Source organism: Ptiloglossa arizonensis, chromosome 7, assembly GCF_051014685.1.
Source record: "Ptiloglossa arizonensis isolate GNS036 chromosome 7, iyPtiAriz1_principal, whole genome shotgun sequence".
NCBI lineage: Eukaryota > Metazoa > Arthropoda > Insecta > Hymenoptera > Colletidae > Ptiloglossa > Ptiloglossa arizonensis.
In genome coordinates, this window is record NC_135054.1 from 3,045,198 (window position 1) to 3,071,222 (window position 26,025).

General features: G+C 30.8%; 1 protein-coding gene across 4 annotated transcripts in view; it reads right to left on the reverse strand.

Moving 5' to 3' along the window:
* Ipk1 (Inositol phosphate kinase 1) overlaps positions 1–26,025 on the reverse strand; it is a 375,197-nt gene that overhangs the window by 285,713 nt on the left and 63,459 nt on the right. For all 4 annotated transcript variants that reach the window (XM_076315767.1, XM_076315766.1, XM_076315765.1 and 1 more), the window contains one exon: positions 16,600–16,638. The gene's annotated coding sequence lies outside the window, so the exon portion shown is untranslated. The remainder of the gene's footprint in view (positions 1–16,599; positions 16,639–26,025) is intronic.

Consider the following 26,025-nt stretch of genomic DNA (forward strand, 5'->3'; position numbering starts at 1 on the left):
TCGGTAGTTTTAGTGTTAATACCATTACTGGTGGTGAATGTTTGTTACCGCGCCATGGAAAAACGGTTGGAGAGATCGCGATAAAATTTGGAACGTGTCCATAGAGTAGTCCATTTTAAAATATAAACTACGTAACATTGTAAAATTCTTGCTGAAGAAGGGTGTATAATGTCTCCAAAAATGGTCTGTGTACCATATCTCGCTTACAGTTACCATTACTGCAAGAAGCATATAATGAAAGTTGTTGCAAATTAAATTTAGGAACATTTATATTGTATAAGTATTTACGATAAAATTGATCTTAACCTAAAATTTTCATTTGTTATGAACGACAGTCTTTAATTTCGAATAAACTGAATCTCTCGACACACATTACGAAGACAGTTTTTGAGAAAACTGGGCAATTCAAAAATCGATCTTTTTATTACGCTTTTCAAAAGTGTCTTTCTCGAGTAAAATGTCGTTTAGTTTGTCTCAAAATTCGCAAAATTCGCGAAAAACCTAACCACGTTTGTATCCGTTTTCTGTTCTCTGTTATGCAGGGATAACTGGAATACAAAATTTTGAATTAACTTGGAAAAAAAACTTGAAATAATTCTCGGATTAAATCACCAAAAAGTATTTAAAAATTTTTTAAACACTTCGCCGTTTTATAATTTCTATTTTAACTTAATTTTCTTATTTCATAAGTTGAGTCCAAAATTACAGGTTTCGAGTCGGATTAGTTGTCCATTTCCAGAAAAACTAATATTTTTATTTATAACTCTCAGATCCTTGCAGAATCAATTTCTCAAAAAAGACCCTTTAATCAAACGTGTTCTTCATTCTTCCATTTTGTGAAAAGAAAAGTTTAAACTTGTATTCATTTCTTTGGAATTAATTCCCAAGGTTTATTTTTTAGCAATACGATTACCTACACACTCTCCATAAGGGACATTTTGGTGGTTTATTATCACCAAAAAATTAATTTTTCTTTGTATATTTGTAAAGTTGGTAAACTTGAAAATACGCTCCTGAAACTGTTTATAAAAGTATCACAAAACAACGGAAGTGGTTCGCAGTAGAAATGCCTAATTCGCATTAGGCACGTCGAGGTTCCAAAAATAACGCTGCTCGAATATTATATGCGGTGTGTACGCATTATTATTCTATCAGTATAGTAGACAAACGTAGAACCACACAAGTTCCAGAATATATGGGAATTGTAGTTAACTTTATGCAGTGGCAATACAGAAACGAACAATGCTCCGCCAAGGTGCGACCATTGTCGACTGAAAACTTCAAACACATTTTTCTCGTAATTATTGATATATTTGTTTCACCACGTTTGCAGAATATCCCAAACACTACCATTCAGATCGATTTGAAATTTAACATACCCAATCAACGAATGTTTCTTTATTACTGGAATTTCGAAAATTGTAGTTACGGTTAATATACAATATTTTTTTATATTGAAAAGAATCGAGTCAATTTTATGAAAAAAAAAAAGTAAAATTTTGCTTCAAAGTATTACCATTTCAACGATTTTCTACATTTTCTTCGTATCTGAGATTCCAGAAAAAGATTCTTGTACTTTCGTTTTGAATTTCCGACAACTACTATCAATGACTTCGTGTCAACGCGGCAAGATAGTATTTTCTCAAATATTTCGCACTTTCTACGAGATTATGTATGTATGTACACATGAATTCAAGTATTCACGTAGCTACTTGAATCGTATATAAATATGGTTGCAAAATTTTATACTTATACATTAATTCGTTACCTTTAAAAAACTTCTTGGAAATTTTATCATTTTTAACATTTCGTATCAGAACTCTTAAACTTTTAAATGTTCATCACGATAACGATATTGTTCTAGATGCTCAAGTTAAAAGAAACACCAAAATTTTATATAAAATTTTCAATTTTTATCGTCAATTCTGTAAGATCGTTTACTTTCTTTTCATTTTTCCATGTACTTGTTAGCATTGTTATCGGTAAATAAATCATGAAACGAATATAACGTCGAGATTCTTCACGCTACTAATTAATCGAACAGTGAAAAAGTTAATCTACAAAAATTTAAAATTTTTCAGACAATGTAAATTTACGGTAAACACTTGTACCGAGTTCAACCCACGAACACGTACGTATTTATATAGGTACACGTTACGCGAAATACGTATTCATTTTCACGCTTCGGATGCTTCCCACGTTTGTCGATTGAAAGATTCTTTGATTCTATTTCTCGCTATGTGTTCCGTCTGTCAAACAACGCGTGTTAGCGGTGCTTCCAAGTCATCGCTAGCGACCCCCAGTTTTCTCGTAAATGCACTATAACGAGCTACCGTGGCGTTGGCTTGCTGATAAACGATGGCGACGAAACTCACGAGCTAAGATACGACCGAGTGCTAAATTGAAAAACACTTGGCTGCGTCATACGTGACAAACGATCCAAAGAGGACGCGTATGCCCAAGATGCCTCGAGCTCCGCTCGTGTAAACGATCACGTAACCTGAATTGCTGGAAAAACAAACAAACACACGACCCTCGTTCTTTTCATACTTCCATGTATCGTCACACATTTATTTTATTCTTATTCGCCTAAGTATACAGTAGTTCTAAAAAGTATTCGTACGCTACATAATAAGGAAACTTTTCTTGCCTGTAAGACTGATTTTAATGAAACTTTGGGCGCACGTAGAGCATAATAATGCGTATATAGAGCAAGTTCTTTTATCCGCAAGAAATTTCTTTTAAGAAGATGAAATTAAATCTCGAAGGTTTTAATGTTTTCTTTTTTTTTTTCTTTTTTCTTTTCATTTTTTCAATAGCAACTTTTCGTAGAACATGTTTCTATCCGAATGATAGAGCAAAATATTTTTCATATGAATAGTTTCGTTTTATTATACTTTGCACTGTTACGAAGTTTTATTTGAACAATCGAAGAGAAAGTGGCACTGTAAACGCTGATTCAGTCGCTTTCAGACGATTGGAGAGCTTGTAACAACTTTCATTTTATTCGTAACTTCGTAATCGTGCAAGACCAAACAAAAATTTTCTTACAAAAAATGTTCAGTTTTTAGTGTTCTATCGTTCAACTGTGAAAGGAATTCCCCCAAAAAATTGCATTAAAATAATGAAGAAATGTTGAATTCTTAGGTATTGATTTCATCCTCTGGAGAACATTTTTTGTCGACAAAAAAATTATGTCATATATAGCCCCGTATGCTGCACACGCCCACAATTTTTCATTAAAGTCAGATTTGTAGGTTAGGGGAATTTCCTTCTAATATAGTGTAAAAATACTTTTTTGATCCATATATATATAGTCATGTTCTCTCTCTTTATATATATAAAATCATTTTCTTTATATATATAAAGAGAGAGAAAAATATTTCTTATTAAATGAAATACTCAAGTACGCGAAGTATAAATTACAACTTGTAATATATTTACATTGTTAATAAATTGTATCGTGCTTTGTTCGTTTCTTTCTATTTTTAATGATCATAATTGTATGCAGGTATATCACTAATTATAAACACCGAAAGTGTCCCTCTGAGTTGTCTCATCAGTGAAGCTTTGTGTTTTGTGTAAAATACAGAAAAGCTACAAAAAAGAAAGCTAATTGGAATAGACCGAGGGTAAATATTATCATACTTTACAATAAGGTGAAGGAAACAGGAGAACATTTCGTTGATTCACGAATAACACTCTTGTAAAACAATTCGCATTTTATTTTCCCACTTTGTATTTAGTTTCTCTAAAATCACATTATTTCGCTTGGCAGCTCCAGATGATCGAAAACCTGAGAGGGCATAGAACTCGCATAGCCTATGCCGATGATACACGATGCTTAAACAAAAATAAACTGAACCTCGCCAACGTGTTCCTGTTCCGTAATTTCTAACAGTTTCTTGGTGGAAAATTTTACTCGAAATAACATTTCTATCGAAAATGTTCAGATACTATGGAAAATTATTTTTGTACATTTAAATAGATCGTAGACTCGATAAATGTAGAAATCGTTCATTTATTCAGTTTGTTTCGATAGATTATATTCAAATTGTTTTTTTGTTTTCTTTTTAATGCGCATCCGTAATTGTTTGTCTTAATAATTATGCAGATACTTTTAATTATATTCCGACAAAGCTACGAAAGGAGTTTACTTTACAACGAATCCGAGATGTATACGCTTTTTCTTTGCGCCAGAGTTTTACATACTGCCACAAACGTATGTATTTGTAGTCATAATTCATTGTAGCAGTACCGACAGAATTTTGTAAATATCTTAAAAACTAAAACAGACAGCCATATACATCCACCGGAAAAAGTTATTTCAAATCTTGTCCTGTACAACATATGAAAGCAATGCTTTAAAATTTCAACCACCGAGTGCATATAATGTGAGACTCGCTTGTTGTTGCTCTGTCTCGCTCACTCTAACAATGAAAACAGCTCTCTCCGTCTGATTTTAACTCACTTTTGCAATACGATAAATTACATGTTCCTACCGCTACGTATAAAATATTACGTTTAATACTTCGGCCATTTGAATGATATGCGGCAAGCGTTGAATAAGTAATGAAACTAATTTTGTTAAAAGTCATATTTTCAATTAATCGTCAAGAACGTCATAATCACCTTTAATGTAACACTTTTTAATGATCGCGCGTTACTGTTTTTTTTTTTTTTTAAGTACTGTTTCATTACTTTTAATGAGTAATTGAATTGGATACAATACAATTACTTAAACGAGTTTTCTACCCTTGATAGCAGGCTTAAAAGGGAACTTTCGTAAAGTTTTTCGTAGTATCGGTTTCAACCTTTTAAACATTGTCGGTAGGTCTAAAAATCATTCATTTTGATAGGGAATTTTTACTTCGGGAACAAGAACAAATTACTAAGTGACAAATCACGCGAATAAGAAAGCTGTGAGAACTCGTAGAAGTTGTTTCGACATTTTTACCGGCATTTTTCTTTCGATATACATTTTATTCGTTGGTCAAATTTTTTTAAACAATCTTTGTACACATTTTTTCCATGTTTAAATTTTCTGTAACAATCTTATGGATATCATTACGCTTCAGATTGAGTTTCTCAGCTTATCGTTTACACTGTCCAATATTAATCTCGATATACGCAAGACCTTGGACGTTTAATGTTAATATCTGATTTCATGTAAATTGTGTGTTCAGATAGAGCTTCTATCGTCTCTCGACCTTTGGAAAACATCTCGTCCCAGCATAACTCTTTTCCAACGCGTTATCTAAATATATTCTTATATAGATAATTGCAGAGCAACGTGTATTGGAGCTACTGCATTGAAGCTCGAAACGAGCGTAGAACGAGAAAGTGGCTCGATGCAGTTTGATTTGTGCACTGGTCAGGCAAAAGAAATTTAGTCCCATTACTTTTCTGGCATATCTCGTGAGTAATTAAAGTAACTGAGCGCATTAACCTCCTGCTAATATCATCTGCGCGCTTGTCACTTCAATGACAGAGATTGATATTCGTAATGCAGCAAATTCTCGTTGTATGATCGTCATTTGAGCTCGTCTTTATATGTATTTTGTCAATAGCGTCTAGTCGACAATTGAAGGAAAGAACGAGTGAGTGGGAATAAGAAAGATGAACAGCAATTAGACAAAAAGGACGATTCGAGAAAACAAACGAAGAGCAAATTCAAGAAAATGAAGCGAGTAAGATGCACATGGATTTTTTGTCTCTCTGTATGTTTAAAATCTTTATACGTACTTAATTGTATTTGTAGTTAAATACAAAAATTAATCCAGCATATTTTTGCATTTCAATGTTGTACTAAAAACAAAAATAGTAACGCGCGAGAGCCCGGGAATTTTGTCTCGCTAACAGCTTCGTGAGCTTTCTAGTCACTTGATCTACCGACCTACCCAAAATTCACTATATAGAAAAGATTTAAATAATTCGTTTAGTGTGTGCGCACCAAACTTTAAATCAAAATATCTCGAAAACGAAGACCCACTTTCAAGAAACCCATTAGGGTTTTTTGATACTAGGTATGTACTACCCAAAATCCACTATATAGAAAAGATTTAAGTAATTCGTTTACTGTGTGCGCACCAAACTTTAAATCAAAATATCACGAAAACGAAGACCCATTTTCAAGAAACCCATTAGGGTTTTTTGATACTAGGTATGTACTACCCAAAATCCACTATATAGAAAAGATTTAAGTAATTCGTTTACTGTGTGCGCACCAAACTTTAAATCAAAATATCTCGAAAACGAAGACCCACTTTCAAGAAACCCATTAGGGTTTTTGGATACTAGGTATGTACTGTATAATTTGCATCAAAAGCGATGTCCACTGCCGTAATGTCCCCTTGCCAGTTGTGCAATGCAAAGATCTGAATTATCATGATTGAATGAAACTTTTTCTGTTCGTTAATGCTGACAGTTTTTTACCAACTGCGTATTCGCTGTTTCAAATTGTCGATGATCGATGATTTATTATCTCCATCCTCACCGTCCTTCTCTTACAACATCATTGTACAGTACTCATTTCTCATCAACGGTCAGGATGAGGTCAAGAAACGGCTCTTATGCATATTGGAATAACATTAGAAATGCAAATGTTTATTCGTTGACACAGATTAGTTCCCAGTAAGTCCGAGACCCTACATTTCGAACATTGACAACTTTTTTAATTAAAAATAGCATCTTGTTCTGTATGAATACTATGGTGTGAATCATCGGAAATGAAAAATCTTGGGTAATTAAAGAAATGGCAACATTTTGAAGTTCAAGTATCGTTTCTTTTATTTTTTCGAGTCTGTAACATGTTTAAAAAATATGAAGGAATAATCATTGTTTAAAACCCGTAGTTCATGAGATACCGTACACACCAATTGAAGAAATGAGATTTAGAAAACAAAACACGTTTAAAGTTTTACTTACCAGTCCGTTACAACTGTCAGTTGTGCTCTTTAAACAGCTATAACTTCATAAATATTATATTACTAATATGTACACTTTAAGGAAAAGCGATAAAAAAAAAAAAACAAAAGAAATCGATTGTTTTTAATTCCAGACAAGAATACCCCGTTAAAGAAAAAAGAAAACGCTTCGAGTTTTAGGATGTGTAGAACGCAAGGAAAAATCGAAACTTTCGTTGCGCCGGTCCGATAAACAGTATTCGTTTCATCGTCGTCCAAGTGTCGTGTATCGAATCCGATTTCCTTGAAACGTCACGGGAATTCAACTTGCTAGACGCAACGTGCGCACGTGTCGCAATCGACGAACATAATATCCTCGGTTCCGTGGCAATTCGGGACGAGGATGGGCAAAATATTCAGCTCGAAGAATGCGTGCGCCTCGAGCGCTGAATCATGAAGAGGTCTCGTTCGTAGAATCATTTTTCTCCGCTCAATCCCAGCCAGGAAAGAAGCGGGGAGAACGGAGTCTTCTCAGATTGCTGCGTAGATCGTAAATCATAGATCGAAATTCATCGAAGCTCCGCAGTTTCGTGGACTTGATCGGCCGTGATCAACCGAACCTTCACAGTTCTCACGAGTCCCTAACGCACTTAACCCATAATTTGGTGGATACTGATAACAAAATTTACCCAATATTTCATTTTACGTATTACACAATATAAAAACCGACAATGAAAAAACCTGTACTTGTAATAACTGGAACTTTACAAACTTTCGTCAACCTTTAAGTGGTAACCACTATTTTTCTATCACCAGTGATAACGTGATGTCAAATTGACCACCTATCAACATCAATGACTTGACGTCACTTTAACGTCACTTTGACCTCCTTAGATGGAGGTATATTCTACTTGTATTAAGACGCTATTATTTGTTATTCTCTAGATAATTGTATTATATTTATAATGTTTTATAAACAAAATGTAGTTTTTATTAATTCAGTTACAATAATGAATTTTATTTCGGTACACTTAACAATAACGAAACAATACATTTTAGTCAGCAATTCGATACCAGAGTACCGAAAGGTAAACATCAAAAGAGATCGGGTCTCGGGTACTTGGTATCAATTTTTGATACCGATATTTTTGTATTGTGTATATTATTGTTTCTTTTATATTAAACTATTGAAGAAATAATTACGAATGATTTGAGATTTATTTATTACACACGATAGTGCTATTGACACGTATCAATTTCACGAAGTGCGATACCTGTTTGCAATTTCCAGCAGAAATCAAACACATGGTGGTGCTACGGTTAACAACATAACCACACGATAACCACTATTTACACAACTAAAATGTTCACGGTGGTTAAACAAGCAACTAATATTAACGTATCAAATACGTAGCGTTAATTTTACGTTCTTTTAATTTTCTCTTGCTGTCGTACATCAAGAGTTGATTTGGACGATTTGTGCGAACAAATTACTTGAAAGTACAATCTAATTCTCTCAAATAGAATTCGAAATGCTTCGAATTTGATGAACGACATTTTGAAAATTTCGGTAAGTTTTGAAAGTTTAATGAGAGTTCAACAATTTTATTCACATATACTATTAAAGAAAGTCTGAAAAGTTCCAGTTATATAATAAATACATGTTTTTGCATTATCCATTTTTATATTTTGCAACGCATAAAATAAAATATTGGGCAAAATTTGTAAAAAGAAACATAATAATAAGTATGTTGCTTTCATGTGCGATTTATTCGGTACTAAAATCGTATTCAAAGTTAGTACAGTATTGTATATAATGCAGTATAGAAAAGTAATCGTATCTAAAGTTCAATAAGTAACAATGCTTCTATTATATTTCCTGCTTTTGAATAAATCTTTTCGCAAGGTATCAATGTGCGAGAACGGGATAAAAATTGATTTTACCAATTTTCCAAAATAGAGATACTATTGTCTTTCGAATATTGTAACGCATCTCAATATCCATTAACGTAACTTTCGGTTAAATAATTTTCAAATTTGTTCGATATTTCATGTCGACACAAGCCGTACTGATTACTAATACGTTTCACTCTTTGAAATGTGATACATATAAACACAATATAAATTTGCCGAAAGAATAATTTCATGGCATAATTGGTTCATTTTGTCTTTCAGTCAACAATCTGTGTCAGTATTTCATATCACTTATTTACCTTTAAATGTGATCTATTCTCGAATAAGTAATACATACATCATACATACATACATACATACATACATACATACATACATACATATATATATATATATATATATATATATATATATATATATATATATATATATATATATATATATTGAGAAACTTTTTCTATATTTGTTTCTTTTCTTTTTTCATTTCCAAAATATTGACATTCATAATTCGTAACATGTGCATACTTCAAGCTATAAAAACGTATTGATAATTCCAATATTCCAGATTTTGATACTATTTTATGTCAATAATATTGCTCGTACAAAAGTAATAAAAACTTGTAAGATATTGAATTTTCATTAAGCTTGCAAAATTTGCCGAAACTCTTAAGATATTCAAGATCATCAAGACTTCTAAAACTTTCAAGACGATCAAAACATTCAAGCGTTTTAAGCTTCATTACGACCACGTTCCAAGTGATTCGAATTTATCGCTCTCTACAAAGGTGATTGTGCCTGGTGCAGCGACGAACGAAACCTCATCTTGTTTATATAAACGAGTAGATATAGGTATGTACACAAAACGAACTAAAGAACGAAATGTAAAACCGAATCAGTTTGAATCAGACCTTTGTACGAATAAAACATGTACGTTGATGAAATTTTCTGAGAGATTTTATCGTCGAACGTAGTGTTTTTGTGAAATTTAGTTCTCAATTTCTGAACAGGTACAATTGTATACAACAATGGAAGAGTTATCGACTGATGAATTTTCAAGATAAATATCAAGCTTGCATATAATATCTAAAAAGAATTATGTATTTAATATGTTACAATGGTACAATGAATACGAATATACGTGCATATTTTTTTAGATTATCACAGATGGAAAAAAATATTTATGTGACCGCGTTATGGGGAAAAGAAAATTTTTCCGAAACATCACCATTTCACCATCAAATACCATCTTTTAATCAATAGTATTCATTAAAAATGGTGTTAATAGATTTTCTGTAAAATTTCTGTTCATATTTCGTTCACGTTTTTATCGTCATGAATAGAACAATCTGGAATAAATAATCACCATTCCACAATCAAATACCATCTGATTCATTAAGAATTTTGTGTTAATAAATTTTTTATCAAATTTCTGTTCATACTTTGTCATACGACCTGTCTTATGTGGGTACTCGAGCACCTCGGTTGACCAATAAACACATAAACACGTTAGAAGCTTCGATATTTAATATTTTGTGTACAAATTTTTATTTTGAAAGTGACATTCAGAACACTACACATCCAGAAGGGCACTGGACATAATATACATATGTAAATAATTTTCGAATAACGAATATTGTCTAGATAAATTATTTAATAACGAATATTGTATTTGAATAATTATCTCAATATATGTATATATGTATTTAGGAGACGTTTATTCAAATTCTTGATGTTTAGATTACATTTTATATATAAACTAAAAAATGTCATACGAAATAACTGCACCGATGAAAAAAGCTTTGACAATTATAATATATAACTACGCGTTCTCAAAACTACGCAATATTGTAACTCAATGTCACATTTTGAATATCTAGATACATACGTGCATACCAGTTTGTTGCGTAGATAAATTTAGAAGAAATATTCACGAAGAAACCCAATATCCCAATTTCGTTGAAACTTCGCAAGTTTGTACCAAAAGTAAAGGATATTTTTTCTTTCAGCATTGATAATTCAGGTGTCAGGGATATAATTAAAAATAAAATAGGAGTTTAGCTTTCAAATTTACTTTCTATTAAAAATTAAATCATGTATTATGGGTATGTATAAAATCAAGTGCAAAAGTTATGACAAAATTTAAATTTATATTATTTATATTATTCATTCATATGTACGTATTCTATAAAATTTCACACTGATGCCATCTTCAAAGCCATCGAATGTACAAAAAAGTCTTTTAAACGAATTCTGTATGGTTTTTAACAAAAAATAATATCACGTATGCATCGATAAAAGAAAAATAATAAAAATATTACAAAATCTCCGTATTAGTAAAAGAGAAAATACCAAATGGATGCAACTGCTTGATAATGTTTGATGCTAAATTATAATTCCCGAAAGAAAATCAGTAATTTGGTATTATTCTATTCATTGGTTTTAAACTTTTATAAAAATAACAATTTATTGTTAAAAAAATAAAAATACATTGTATTATACGTAAGTACGTATCTTACTAGAAAATTTGCATTCTTTCAAATAATCTGTTCTTTTTACTGTCTATAAAGTCAATTATGTAATCTTTATGCATAATTCAATTATAAGCTAATAACTAAAAATGTGAAAACATATGTAATAACTACGCAACATTTATTAAGAGAAACAGTAAGTTCGTACACTACTCTAATGCTGTCTTAGAGTTTGGTTACTTTTTTTAAATTTTAAGAGAGAAAATGTACTTCCGGGTAAACAAAAATACCGGTGACCTTAAAAAAAAACGGAACAAATGTTTAAATATTTTTTCGTATTATCGAAAAGAAAGGAGAAAATTAGATCGTCGCGTAAATAAAATATAATATAATAGATATGGTCCTATTTAAAAAAATTAAAGACATTCATTTTTTTGTCTTTACTGCTTAAGAAAAATTTCCATTTTGATATTAAGAATTATGTTGTTTCATGTTTCTTTGAGATATCTTTACAAATTGCCTGAGTGATCCATATTGGGTACTATTTTTTCGAATCACTGATTCTGATCTTTTTTTATCTTCTTTTATCATTATTTCAAAAGATTTCAATTTTTACATATTTAACTACAATATTTACATAGAAATGACCATTAATTTTTTTATGTTTCGATGTTGCTTTAATTAGAAAGAAACAATTTTTCTCTATTTGGCAAGCTTTTAAAATCTTTTATGATAGTTACTTTCCAAATTCAGTAGCATTTACCCAATCCAAACAATAGTCCTTATCACAAAAATATTGCCACTTGTGAGTTCGCTTCTGGTTTTTTTTTTTGCATTCTGGTTTCAATTCCCGTTTCGACTATCTGATATAAATTTTGTCATAACTTTTGCACTTGATTTTATACATACCCATAATACATGATTTAATTTTTAATAGAAAGTAAATTTGAAAGCTAAACTCCTATTTTATTTTTATCAACGAATTGTACAATGATTAAATATAACAACGGTTTGCTATGTTTTACCTTTTTTGATCTTACTTTACGATTTAAAACACCTTTATTTAACGAGTCATTAATAATTTAGCAGGCAAAACAAAAGTATACATATTGTATTGGTATAAATACCAAATTTAAAATTACAACCTTCTCGTAAATGATAACAACAGACTTAAAAAATGTAAATTTGCATAGACATATAAAACACATCAGGTACTAATTACTTTTCATCGATGTTGAGTTAACATTTTCTCAGTCCTGTTAATAACAAAATTTGAAGTACTACACCTGAACTGTAAAAGCAGAGTGCAAACATGCGAAAAGAGCGAGTACCTCTATTTTTCCTAACCAGCTCGAAGACACAAATTACGCGTCTTTTTAACTGTGCCTGAAAAGTATATTTCACGTTTTGTACACGTGAAGTTTATTCGATCATTAAGTAAAATCAACAATCAGGACTCAACGGTTGAAAAAAACATTGTAAATTGAAGAGGATCGTGTACAATCGCAATGTTATCGTGACGCTACAACGCACATCGCTATCGCAGCGTTAACTTATAAACATCGTAGATCGTCAGACAGGCAATCTATTTACCTGCCATTGATAACAAAAATTACTCATTCGTTCTGTTGATTATAGAAAGAGGAAATCGAGTCTAGAACAGTCCAAATCAAACTGCGATTTCCTTGCATCACTTTTTGTGTTCCCGAGAAAAATTAATTTGTACTAGGATTATGTATCTAAAACAAAAAGATTTTTTTAAGGATATTTTCTGTTTACTTTTCTAAGTGTCGAAGTTTAGTTAACCGTGATGACGTATTCGTTTTTTTTCTGGTTCAAATAAACCACTTACGTTTACGTAATATATATATATATATATATATTTTTTTTTCTTGTATAAGTACATGGTATGAAGAATATGCGTGTTAAATGTTACCGAAATTCGAAATATAAACGAAATTATGGCAACCTTTGAAACGCATACGCATAGAGTAATCTTAGCATATAAATAGCATCTTACGTTTTATTACTGCAATTCGTGTGTTTCGAACCCTACATCGAGAACCCTCCTAGGGCTCTAGTATTGCTGATTAGATTAAGTACAAGATTTTACAAGTGCATACATATGTACTATAGTAATATATGTAATATATGTACTATATAGTAATATATGTAATATATGTACTATATAGTAATATATGTAATATATGTACTATATAGTAATATATGTAATATATGTACTATATAGTAATATATGTAATATATGTACTATATATTACTACCGTAATATTCGGTAAACACTGTACTGAAAACGTGTACTTTAAACGTGTTTTTTTCGAAACTATGTTTTATAATATAACCTCTATGGAGGTCTGAAAAAAAATAATTGATCAATTGACTTGAATCCCTTTATAGCGAGTACCAGAATTATAAACATATTTGTCATAGTTTTTTTCACAATAATGGACGAAAGTTGAAAAACGTTTACAATTATCCACTGCTATTTTATTATATTTCTTCTTTTTTAACGATTGAGGTACCTGATATAAATACAGCTTTATATATTAAAAATCATTTTGTATTAATTATTTATAATGAACGGAATTGGTGTCATCTTGGCAGTTGTGAAGCAATGCGCTCGTAAAAATTTTACAAATATTAATGTCTTTATTATATCAAAATTGTTTTGTTATAGTTTCGGCAGTGGTTTCCGAATTTTTTGTAATGTTTTCTTAATTCGTGTCCAGATTCATTAGTTACTAACTCTATTGATGCGTTTCGTTGATAAACTGGGTAATTTTCGAAAAACAAAAGAAAATCGACAAAAAACAGGACCCGCAAAACTTAGTTAACAATTTAACACTATGTAATTTATTAAACAAAATAAAAATTACAATACATTCATGTTTTCAACTTTAGAATACAATAAGTGAATTAAAGAAATATAATTGCATCCAGTATCTATTATGATAATTTTAATTATAGAAAAATAATATATTGATATACACTGTTACAATGATTATTACTGTTACTCTTCGACAAGATAATAAACGAACTGTTTGGCAATTGCTCTCGAGATTCCAAAGGGATGCGATATTTAATTCCTTGTTTACTACTTTATATATCAAAGAATCTCGTATCGTGATATACATTAGGGTTAATGATAAAATATCATGGTTTACCGCTCTACGCCAGATTATAAATATCATTTTTAAATTGCTCTGCATAGTACATGTGAGTCTATAACAAAATATTCAACTACCTTGACCCTTTTCATTTTTTAGTTTATATAACATTCACAGAAGTGTTTCGTTACAAATAAAATGTAAATGAAATTCAATAAAAGATTAAGTGTAGGTTTTTTAATTTGTTTCAATATCCTAATATAAACGCACGTAAAGCGACAATTTTTATCGCGAGGTTCCTTTCATGCGTTTCAAAACGTAGTGAATTCGTCATCGATATACAAAATTTTGCATTTGTACGTTATATTTCAAGTGACCAAACTTATTAATGAAATTATTTAGTATAAATTCAAGGCTGTGTATTAACTTTATATTTTTACCGAATATTGTAATTTAAATAAAATCGATGTGAAAGTTAGGTGAAAACTAATGTGAAAACTAATATTCTAGTTTTCAAGGCAAAAACTTAAATACGCTAACTGCCTTGGATTCGGAGTCGGTAGCGAACACTATTACAAGTCGGGACTTAAGCACCCGTGAACCGTTCAACGAGGAAAGTGAAAGGGAATACTAATTGTAAGAGTGAACGAAATAAAGCAATAGCAGGCAAGTTAATTATCCATAACTCGAAAAATAATTATATATTAATCATCTGTAACTTGAAAACTAAGTATACGTTTATAGGATGTTTCTTACTCATTTTGGTGTATAAAATTTCCCCTGAATGTATTTCTAGATCACCTGGCACGATTCAAATTTTATTCCTTGTTGTTATATCCCGAATGTAGAATGTCGTGTAATGTGTATTAATGTTTAAAAATATTAATCTATTTGTATTAATTTACTTCTTAGTATGCTAAATAATATACCGATCTTGTCTTTACACAATCTGATTAGTTATATTAGATAATGATAAAGATACAAAGCTATTACACTGATTGTACATGTGTCTTATTTATTTATTTACGTATTTTATGAAAACGTGTTTTATGGAAAATAATACGCAAGCTAAAGGTTTACTCACAATTGAGAAGCAAAAATCTCTTAATCCACTTGAATCTATCATTTGTAAATAAGAACGGTGTAATTTTATCAACTGTTAAAAACAGCTTTTATAGTAATTGTGAACATTATGATTTTTAATAACCTCCGAGAGCTATTAAAAGCATACTAGTGCCAAATGTTTTCATCAGACGAAAAAGGTAATGCAAAAGTGACGTGTATTTTCTCCAATAAAAATTAAAAAAACGAATTTTATGAAATAACGTCCTAAAATTTAAATAAAAGGCAGACGAAAATGGCAGCATTACTACCGAAAGTTATACGAAAATCTATTACTACTATCAAATACAGATATAAATAACACACACACACAGCAGTAACGAAAATAATTAACTTGACATTAATAATATAATTAAAAATATACATATATACATAGGACCCACTGACTTAGAAAAACTTTTTTACCACTGGCAATTTATAATCAAGCTACACATGAACCATATAACCAATAGTTAATATTTATTGATGTACTTGACCTGTTAAATATACAATATCTCTTTCTACCGAAGTGACCATGGGTTTCAAAATACGAATAAGTATCAAAACCGCTTTATTATCCAATTTCTTTCTTAATAAATGTATACATTTATCACTGTTACATCTATTAAAAATCATTTATTTAATAACAAAAAACTTCAATCCTAAAAGCAAAGTAAATGACTTTATCAACTCTTTCATTTTCTGAAACTTGGTTCTACGTTCTCAAAATGTGAATATTTCTATAATATTATGATTTTTATAATGTATTTACAAACCTGCATTATGAAGAAAAAGTTGTTTTTTTTCTTAATTATTTCATATTTGGAGTACGATTTTTCATTACAAAATTCCATTTACTATATATAATTGTGCAAATGCGCAATATTAAATATAAAAATACAATTTCATTGGCAAAATTTTACATTCGTTTCTCTTTTATACCTGTACGATTACTTTTTTGTCCAATACTATATTTTCATGAATTATAAAATAATCTACGAATTTTTACTGTGAGAGAGATGATTTTACTCTGTAATCGATTTTCTGTCACCCAAGGAATTTGAAGATGATGAAAAAGAAACTCACCATTTGCGATACCAAGTAGAAACCAATGTTGTGCTCCATCTGAAATAAGAAATATATATCTATCAAATATTTCACAAATTCCAGTTACATGTTCTTTGATTGGAAATTTGTTAAAACTATAAATGCAATTTTAGTTGAATAAATTATCATATTGGATTTAAAATTGATGTAAACGAAATCCACATATGTGCAATACAATATGCATGACTTCTGCACTCGAAGTTTAGAAGAAATTAGCGATTGGCATGCATCTTACAAACAAGTTATTTAAAATTGAATAGGAAAACCGATCACGTTGAATAATTTATACAACTATTTGATTCAATAAAAATCAGTACAAATACCATCACATTGTTACCAAGTAAATTAGTTAAATACGTAACACATTTTCATTAAAATAATTGTTTACATATCCTTTGGATCTTTCTATCTAGCTTAAATATTAATTTACTGAGCATATATTTTTCTTTGATGTTTAAATAGAATAATTACGTTTTTTTTTTGCGTATGACTGCGATATACATCAACATTTATCTTATAAAAGTGAAACAAAATACCAACGAAATATGGATAACGTATATACTTAGTTTAAAAAAATAATACGCAATATCATTTTAAAATTCTATAATATTATGCATACAAAAGAAAGAACAACATTATCGCAACGTATTGTTGCATACAAAAATGTAATTAAAACTATTTTACGCAGTTGACATAGAAAGGAAATCTGACGTCGGGAATTTACGACAGGTATGGTTACGAGATACGAAAACATTCACGAAGGACACCGACTATTTAAACTTTATTCCATGTCTGTAAGCCTTTTACCAAATCCTCTCACCTTAATTTCATACACGTAGTTTCATCAGAGTTGGATACATTTTTATCCGGATAATGAGTAACAATTTATCTAGATAAACTCTTATTCATGAGTCACGAATAAAGTTTTACCAACATAATACTTTTATAGGATGAAATTCTATTCTAATGAAAGTATATTAGCGATTCACGAATAAAACATTATTCGTTATTCGAACAACAGTAACGATTGTATAGTGTATTCCTTACGCGTATCCTTATATGTTTATGTAATACTGTATGCGACATTTAAGTACAGTATATGATTTTTATTCAATATTTATATTTTTGTTTCAATCGTGTGACTTTTGTTGGAGTTACATTTCCGATTGAAATACATAGTATTTGTTGCGTATTATGTCAATTTTCTATGATATTTTACTGTATTTTTCTACAATTTGTCTAGTAATTTACGTATTTGGGTGAAATGTAATTTTACATTATGTCTGCATAAATACTACAAAATATGATCATAACTACTCGTTTATTCGCCCATTTTCACAATTCAATTATGTAAATGGTTATTCGAGTAACAAATAACGTTTTATTTAAGTTATAAGTAACCTGTATTCATCACTGTGAATAACGAATAATAATTATCCAGATAAATCATTCGAATATGAATGTTTCATTTAAATAATTATCTAGACGAAGATTTATACAAATTTGTTCGAATAACATCCAATCTTGATTTTAACTCGGTGAAATGTTCTTAATTAAATTCGTACGTGTTTGCATAACGTGTCGATACTCGATATTAAAGTTAAAAATGAAAGAAAACGTTTCAGTTTTCATACGTGTGTGAATACATTGTTAACTTCATCGAATGAACGTTATTTAGAGAAGCACATAAGCTAGAAGATATATCTTACTAAAAACAAGTAATAATTTATCAAAGAAGAATGTTATATTCGCAAAGAAATATTAGATTTTAATTTGAAAATCTATTACTTCGAATATGATTGGAAAAAGGGCTAATATTAGATAAGGATCTAACTTAAAACATAGAGATCAATACAGAAGCATTGCGATTTAAACCAAAAAATAATGTTTCCCTTGGAATTATTATTAACTTACCGATTATGTCATCATCATTAATGAAGTCATTAACCGTACGAATGACTACCACTGACGTTGCTTATCCTTTAATGTCTAAAAACAACTAGTCAATACTATTTACACAATTTATCAATATATTTCAAAATACTGACACCGTCGTAGATAATTACGGACTCGTTTTTTAATTTATAACCGTTATCGCGTGCTGCGATAACTGTAATCTTTGGATAAATTAGAGAATAAAAAACACTTTTTAATATCGAGTAATCATATGTAATGGAAACACAAAAGTGTATTATCGTTATTGTTCTAGTGTGATTTTCAATCGAGAATCTTCAGTTTCGTTCTTTAATAAAAGTATTCCTAGCAATCATCACAACGTTTAAATTCGTTTTCGTGTACACACGGTTGTTACATTGAACCACAATTTTGAACGATCGTCGTATCATCTTAAGAAACCGGATGTCAACCCATCGTGCGTGTAGATTTCACAACGTAGATGAGAGCTTCTACGCAAACTCAAATGCACGTTTCATCCTCACAAAGCAGATCTCAGCCACGGCTGTATGAAATTACACTCTTGGCTAAGGGTCTAGAATTTTCTTCTAAACGAAGCGTATATTCAGAAACGGGCGTGCAGAACGAGCAGATTTCCCGAGTCTCGTTGGAATGGAAAACACTTCCATAAAAACGAGGCAGGAGGCGATTGGTGTTTTAATTCAAGCCTTTAAACAAACGAAAGAGCAAAAAATCCAATAGATATGCGGGCAATACCATTCGTATTAAAACTACAAAAACTTTTTCAGCTTTCACCGCTGACGATAATGCACTCCATTCTCGACGATAAATCTCTAAAAAGCAAGATTACAGGTCAAGTGAAATAAAAAATACAGAGGCTGGATCATTTGTATGGGAACATCTAAGTAAATTCGTTGCTTGTGTATATATAAACAAATGTCTCAAAGTATAATTGAACTATACGAAAGACGAACACAGTGGTAAGAAATTGTTTTTCTCCCAAGTTTATCCTTCCCGAGATTTTGAGTAATCGAATGTTTAGTTTTCTATACCGTTGCAAAGGAAAAGCAATAAATTTCAACAATTTGTAACAATCTATCGTTCCGATCATTGAACTCGGAATTGTGTATACGAATTATTTTCTTTTTCAAAATCATGCGGAACGTGTCAATTCACAACATTCTTACCCAAACGTAAGCGTTACATCATCTTTATTTTGACACGAAACCCGTGACCAAGTAAACACAGGGCGAGGCACCTAACACGTTCACCTTGAATAACTTATAAAATACGTATGTATTATATGAAAAATTGTTCTATACAAAACTTGCAGCACATAACATATGGAGGCGTTTCGGAGACTCGAAGATCAAACCATTTTTCTTTTTTTTTGTTATTTATTATGCAGAAATTCGAGAGGATGTCGAATTCTGAATACAAACGCATTATAATTAGAGGCGACGGTTTTGAACATACAGTAAAGGGAAACGTATGTGCAAGATTATTTATTTTATTACGGTAGTTCCCGTTTTCAAGTCGAAAAGTTAGTCTTGATTTTGGGGCCGGTAACAAAATTTTATTTCGAGTTAAGCCACGTGTAAACCACCGGTAAGGAAAACGAATGGGGTATATCAAGAGTGAGCGAGAGCAATAACAAGCGAGTAATCAAAACGTCAAAGTGATGCGCTCTACCGTGTACGAATGCAATAGCAATTTTTTTCATATTTTTCATTTTATCTTCAGGTGTGTATGTGTATTACTATCAGTGAATCAGCGAAGGTTTACTCGATGAAAATAAATTTAAACACGAACTTACTCAAAGGTGCATGTGTATCATTGAAATTCTGAAATGTTTCATTTGCACATAATTAAAAATAATCCAAACAGGTTCGTGTTTCAACTCTTTTTCACGGAGAAGAGCTTACTAATCCATTGGTAATACTGGCAGTTAAAATTTAAAAATCAGGACTGTTACATTGAAAAAATAATAGAGTGATGAGAACGACTCCGCGTTTTAAATCCAGGGAAAAAGTCAAAAATTTGATTTTGAAAGTGGGTATTACTGTGGTGAGTTTTTTTTACGAGCTCTGGATGATAGAGAGGAATGTATGAATTTTTGTCTCGTTATTTGTACTTAGTTATTACATCGATGAATGATACTTGACAAAATTTATTACATTCGAAACATCAAAAGTATATTCAAGTTGGTTAAGTGTACAATTTTCTTTCAGCTCCTTTTGAGATGATTTTTTAATAAATCGTAGGATTATACAATACGGTTCTAAATTAATCCTAGTGTACTGTTCCGATTAATTTGACTCGAAATTGAATTTTGGTATTAAATAACTTTTTAATACAATATTCGATCTATATAAATTTTAATGACTTTTATCGGCATTACCAGAAGAATGTACCTGGCAAAGAAAAATGCATTTAGTGTTGTTTTATACGATATATATGTGTTTGTTACTCGGGTACTGTCAGGTCAATCTGGCCCCAACAAAAGATTTTTTAAAAGAATGGGCATCCATTTTTGATTAGATATATTACTTATTTCATTTCTCGGGGAATTTATAATAGCTGATTATAATAAAAGATACTAGCAAGTTGCATCGATATATATATATATATATATACTACAGTGCTCGAAATTATATATATATAATTATATATATATAATTTCGAGCACTGTAGTACCCATTTATCGAATTATGGGGCATAAATTATCTATATCTAAAAGACAAAAACTATTTGATATATATTCCTTTGAATTTATTAATTATTATCTTTATTGTTAATATTTAATCACCCCAACATTAGAATTACTGTATCGTCAATAACGTAATGTTTACATCAGAATGATTGACAAAAACGAAGAGGCGACAAAATATTTGGAATCTTATCTTGGACTTATAGTACTGCGCAAAACTGATAATTATATGTTTACGTAAGTGGATTCAACGAAAATTTTTGTTATCACGAGATATGTAAATAATCTTCTACTTCAGTAGTATCCCATACCAAAACTTTTCAAAAGAATTTTTTACATGCATTCGAAGAATTATCCACATTGAATGGAACGTTACTTTTCCAAGATACATTTTATATACAAACAAAGTAATACCGGATAGTTTTAATGGTAAAATTGAATATGTTCAATTACATTGTCACCGATACATTCGTTTATTCCGAATTAATTTTAAACAGAAAAAAAGGATAAATACTACCCTGCAAAAGTTAAAAATAAAATTTTACACCGACAAAGTTTTACAATTATAAAATTTAACATTACAAGTGAAACGAATTAAAAAATATTCTTATTGCGATGAGATATTGCCGCAATTACATTAAAAGCAAATACGAAAGTTATAAAATAAAATGATACGTAATTAAAAAAAAGGATTAAAAATCTTGTATAACTAATAAGCGACAAGATCAGAATCATCAATTTACTTAAAAATGGTGTAGATACATACTGGATGTATCCAAACACGTAGGTATAACTTCAGTGATACATTTGACGCATAAAAATAATAGAAAACGTTTGTATAAACCATTACTCGATTTGACCATCATTCTGGATTACAACTGGCCTTTTCGTATTTCATTAATTCTTATTACAAACTTAGCCAGTGCAACTGATTCCACTTAACTGTTTACTATTAACGCTTCACACCTCATGTGTGACTTTACTGTTGCTCGTGAACGCTTTTATAAGATATTATACACGATTTTAGTCTATTTTGATTGTAAAAATACAAAACACGAGACATGTAATTATTTGGATAATACTGCACGATGAATAACTATATCTATAACACGTGCAAAGGGTTCAAGGCTTTACTTATAGTGATTTTCTACAGATGATGGCTATTGCATAATTTTGTTGTTATTCAGAATGTTTTACATATGATATTATTTATCGATGAACGTCAATTTACCGAAGACAGTGTACAGAATTTGTATAAAGTCACCAACTCTGCATTTACTAGGACACCTGCTGTGAAAGAGAAGTGGCTTTGTTTGGTGCAGTTCTTATAACTTTTTCTTGAAACGGCAAGAATTGGAGATTATTTAATCGGGCCATTTTTTATAATTTTATAACTGGAAGATTACCTGGCAAATATTATGCCAACTTTTTAAGAAAGGAGTTAAATTATTAAAAGGCGTACCAGTCGATATCATGGGTCATATGTAGTTTATGTTTGTCATAACTTGGAAACAGGTTCAAGTAGGACATGTGTTTACATTTACATTTTTCATTATTTTTGTATACCGTATTCGTGTTCGATGTTACGGGTGCATGTGTTGATATACCCTCCACACGCATAAAAAAAGAGATAAGTTATCCTGATAAGTTGCCACGATTTTTGTCTTACTGCCCTCACTCTCGCTGGATATACACAGTGTTCCGTAATTCGCAGTACAACCGAGGAGGAGGTAGATAATTCGTCATCCAAAAGTAAGTCTAAAGTGTAGAAACTAAATAAATCGATATGGAATACTTACGACTACAAATTCAATTTTTTAACAACGCAATTTTGTATTAACAAGGGCAATCGATATTGTGAAATGGAGTGCTAATAATAAGTATTGATAGTAATTAATAGAAATTACACTGATCACTTTCGACGATCTCAGATACTATATATAGTTGAAAACATGAAATAAATATCGTTGGTTTACTCTTTTCCATTCCTTAATATTTCATATTTTTATTTTATTTACGGACGAACACGCGTCAAGACGACCTGATCACGTTTTTCATTATTAAAAAGAATTTCTTCGAAATAAACATATAAGTGTGCGTATGTATATAACTATTAACATGATTGCGCCTGAATGTGTAAATGGCTTTATATTTTCATCTCAAAAACTGATTAGATTCTATGTAAAATAGTAATTCATAAATAATGATTGAATTGTGAATTTTGCTGAAATTGCACGCACCACATCCGATATTGATTATATCAAAACAGAAACCTATATAAACAAAAATAATCCTACATTTATTTATTTAATTTGAGTAAAGAATCGCTTCATTTTTTATTGTACCTCGAATTATGGGACACAGTATATACGAAGGCGAGCCAACCAAAGAGGCATTAGTGATCAAATTTCACTTGTATACCTTTCTTGAAAAGCTGTCGCGAGTCAATCCTGAGCAGACAGCAACCAGAGATGGGCAATATTTTATTCGAATAATAGATAACGATTAAATATATAGTACCATAGATTGTACTAAGCTAATATTAGGCAAATAATGCATGGAAACATTGTCCACCTCTTATTCGTTGTTTGAAGTTTGTATTTATTATAAATAAGAATGTTGCACATCTCTGAAGATAACTTCTTCGAATTCACTGTGGAATAGAGATCGACTATATACGAGGATTTTGCTTGAATTATAAAGAAAAAATCATCTTCTACTTATGTGCATACATCAGCAGGATCAAATTTTATTACTAATGAAAATTATAATTTTCACTTTCGACATTTCCATCTTTACCAGGATACTATCAGCAGGTAGTCGAGGTTTATCCATTGAAAATAAGTCCAAGCACAATTTTATTCGGATTATTTTTAATTATACCCAATTAAAAACTTTTCAGAAATGTTTCGTACAGCGTATAAGTAAAAATAATCCAAACATGGTCGTGCTCGGTCTGATTTTCATTGGAAAAATTTCACCGATCGATTGGTAATTTTCTCATTAAGATAAAATGAGAAATATCGAAGTTTTTAGGTTGGTTAGTGACTGCCACACCGACATGCCTGCGGCATCGCTTTCGAGCATGGCGACAAAGTGCCTGTAATACGAGATGAATTCGCTGTTACACTTACTCTTAGTGTTTCTCGTTCACTATCCTCGTTAGGTAGTTTTCACGTGGCTGGGTCTCGGCTGGAGACGAAAAAGATCGATTCTTGGAATAAATTCATGACCAACCTCGACTACGTGCGAATGTTCAGGTCCAATTTTTCGTATATAGTCGGGCACTCTTATATTATTATACAATGAATTTCCACTTATATTTCATTCAGTATCTAAATATGCATCCACAGTGCCGTATTAAAATCAATTGGCCGTTGAAAGTCATCGAAGGGTCATCCCCACTATGACATTTGACTGTGAGTCCGTTCGTTCTTGTTTGTTTATTGAAACTTGTAGCCATATGCTTCCTATCTTCGAAATACATGAGCAACCTGACACAATGTAATACAACTACGCCATAACGAGTTATAGCTGGCGTGACTCATAGTTGGGCAAGCAGCCAGTTAATTTTGATTAGACTGTTGTTACCGTAGTGGTATGTTTAGGTAAACTCTGGCGATAAAATCTTTACCGCACTACTACGGATATACGTTCGCTGCTAACTAGAGATGTGCAAAATTTTATTCGAATAATGATAAATAAAAGCAACTTATAGCCATTTATTCGGGATGCTTATTCGATTAAATATTTTTTTGCTCATTGTGCAATATTTTATTCTATAATGTAACTCAAATTCTAATTTTTTGTAGGAGTAATAACGGATAAAAAGTTTGTTTATTCGTTATTCGAAACTTTTATCTAGATACAAAGAGCCTCGTTACAAAATGAAAAAATCTCCCCCTCCCTTATGGATTTGCTTCAAATCTTGCACATTCAAAGATCTATGTTATCGTCGTCAATCCATATTGTTAATTTTCCCTTAACATTAAGTCAAAAGGGTGAAAATGCGGCTCGATGAAAATCGAAATAAATTAATAACTTTTAAACAATTGAAGATATATTATCGAAACTTTGACCAAAAAATAGTAAAAATGGCTGCTTTTAGAATGTATTTAGTTTCTACGGATTATCATTTTACACGAATTATATACATTTCTTTGATTTGTCCGACCAGGAAAGAGGCATATTAATCTTTATAAGAAAGTATACAGTTTCAATTATTTCAACGTTTAGAAAATTCGTTACTGAAAAAAATGATTAACAATACGAATACTGTATACTTGAAGCAATATTAAAAGTCATTTGTCTAACTTTGCTAACAAAGGAAACAAAAGTTTTCCAATGATTGTAATATATAAACAAACCGAAATATCGAATTGTGCAAGTTTTTTAGAACAAACGTATACATTGTGAATTAGAAATACATGAATTGTACAAACGTAAAATAAATTGATTTGATACGTAACTATCATTAAGTATACCTATCGTTTAAAAAAATATAGAACTATGTTAGAAAAACTTAACAAACAATTCAATTCATATCACAGTAAAAGAATAGCAACGTACCCGAGACACAATCATGATAGATTCATTACCCACATTTGCCGGTACAAAGTTTATTTTACTATTGTAAAACGCTTTATTAAGGAGTCGGTACAACCTTCTATCGGCGATTCTTTTCGCAGCTATTGTACTGCTTTAATCTCGTAATTAACGCGAAACATACGGGCTGTGCCTGCATCTCTACACCGTTACTCCAATTTAATTGTGACGGTAGC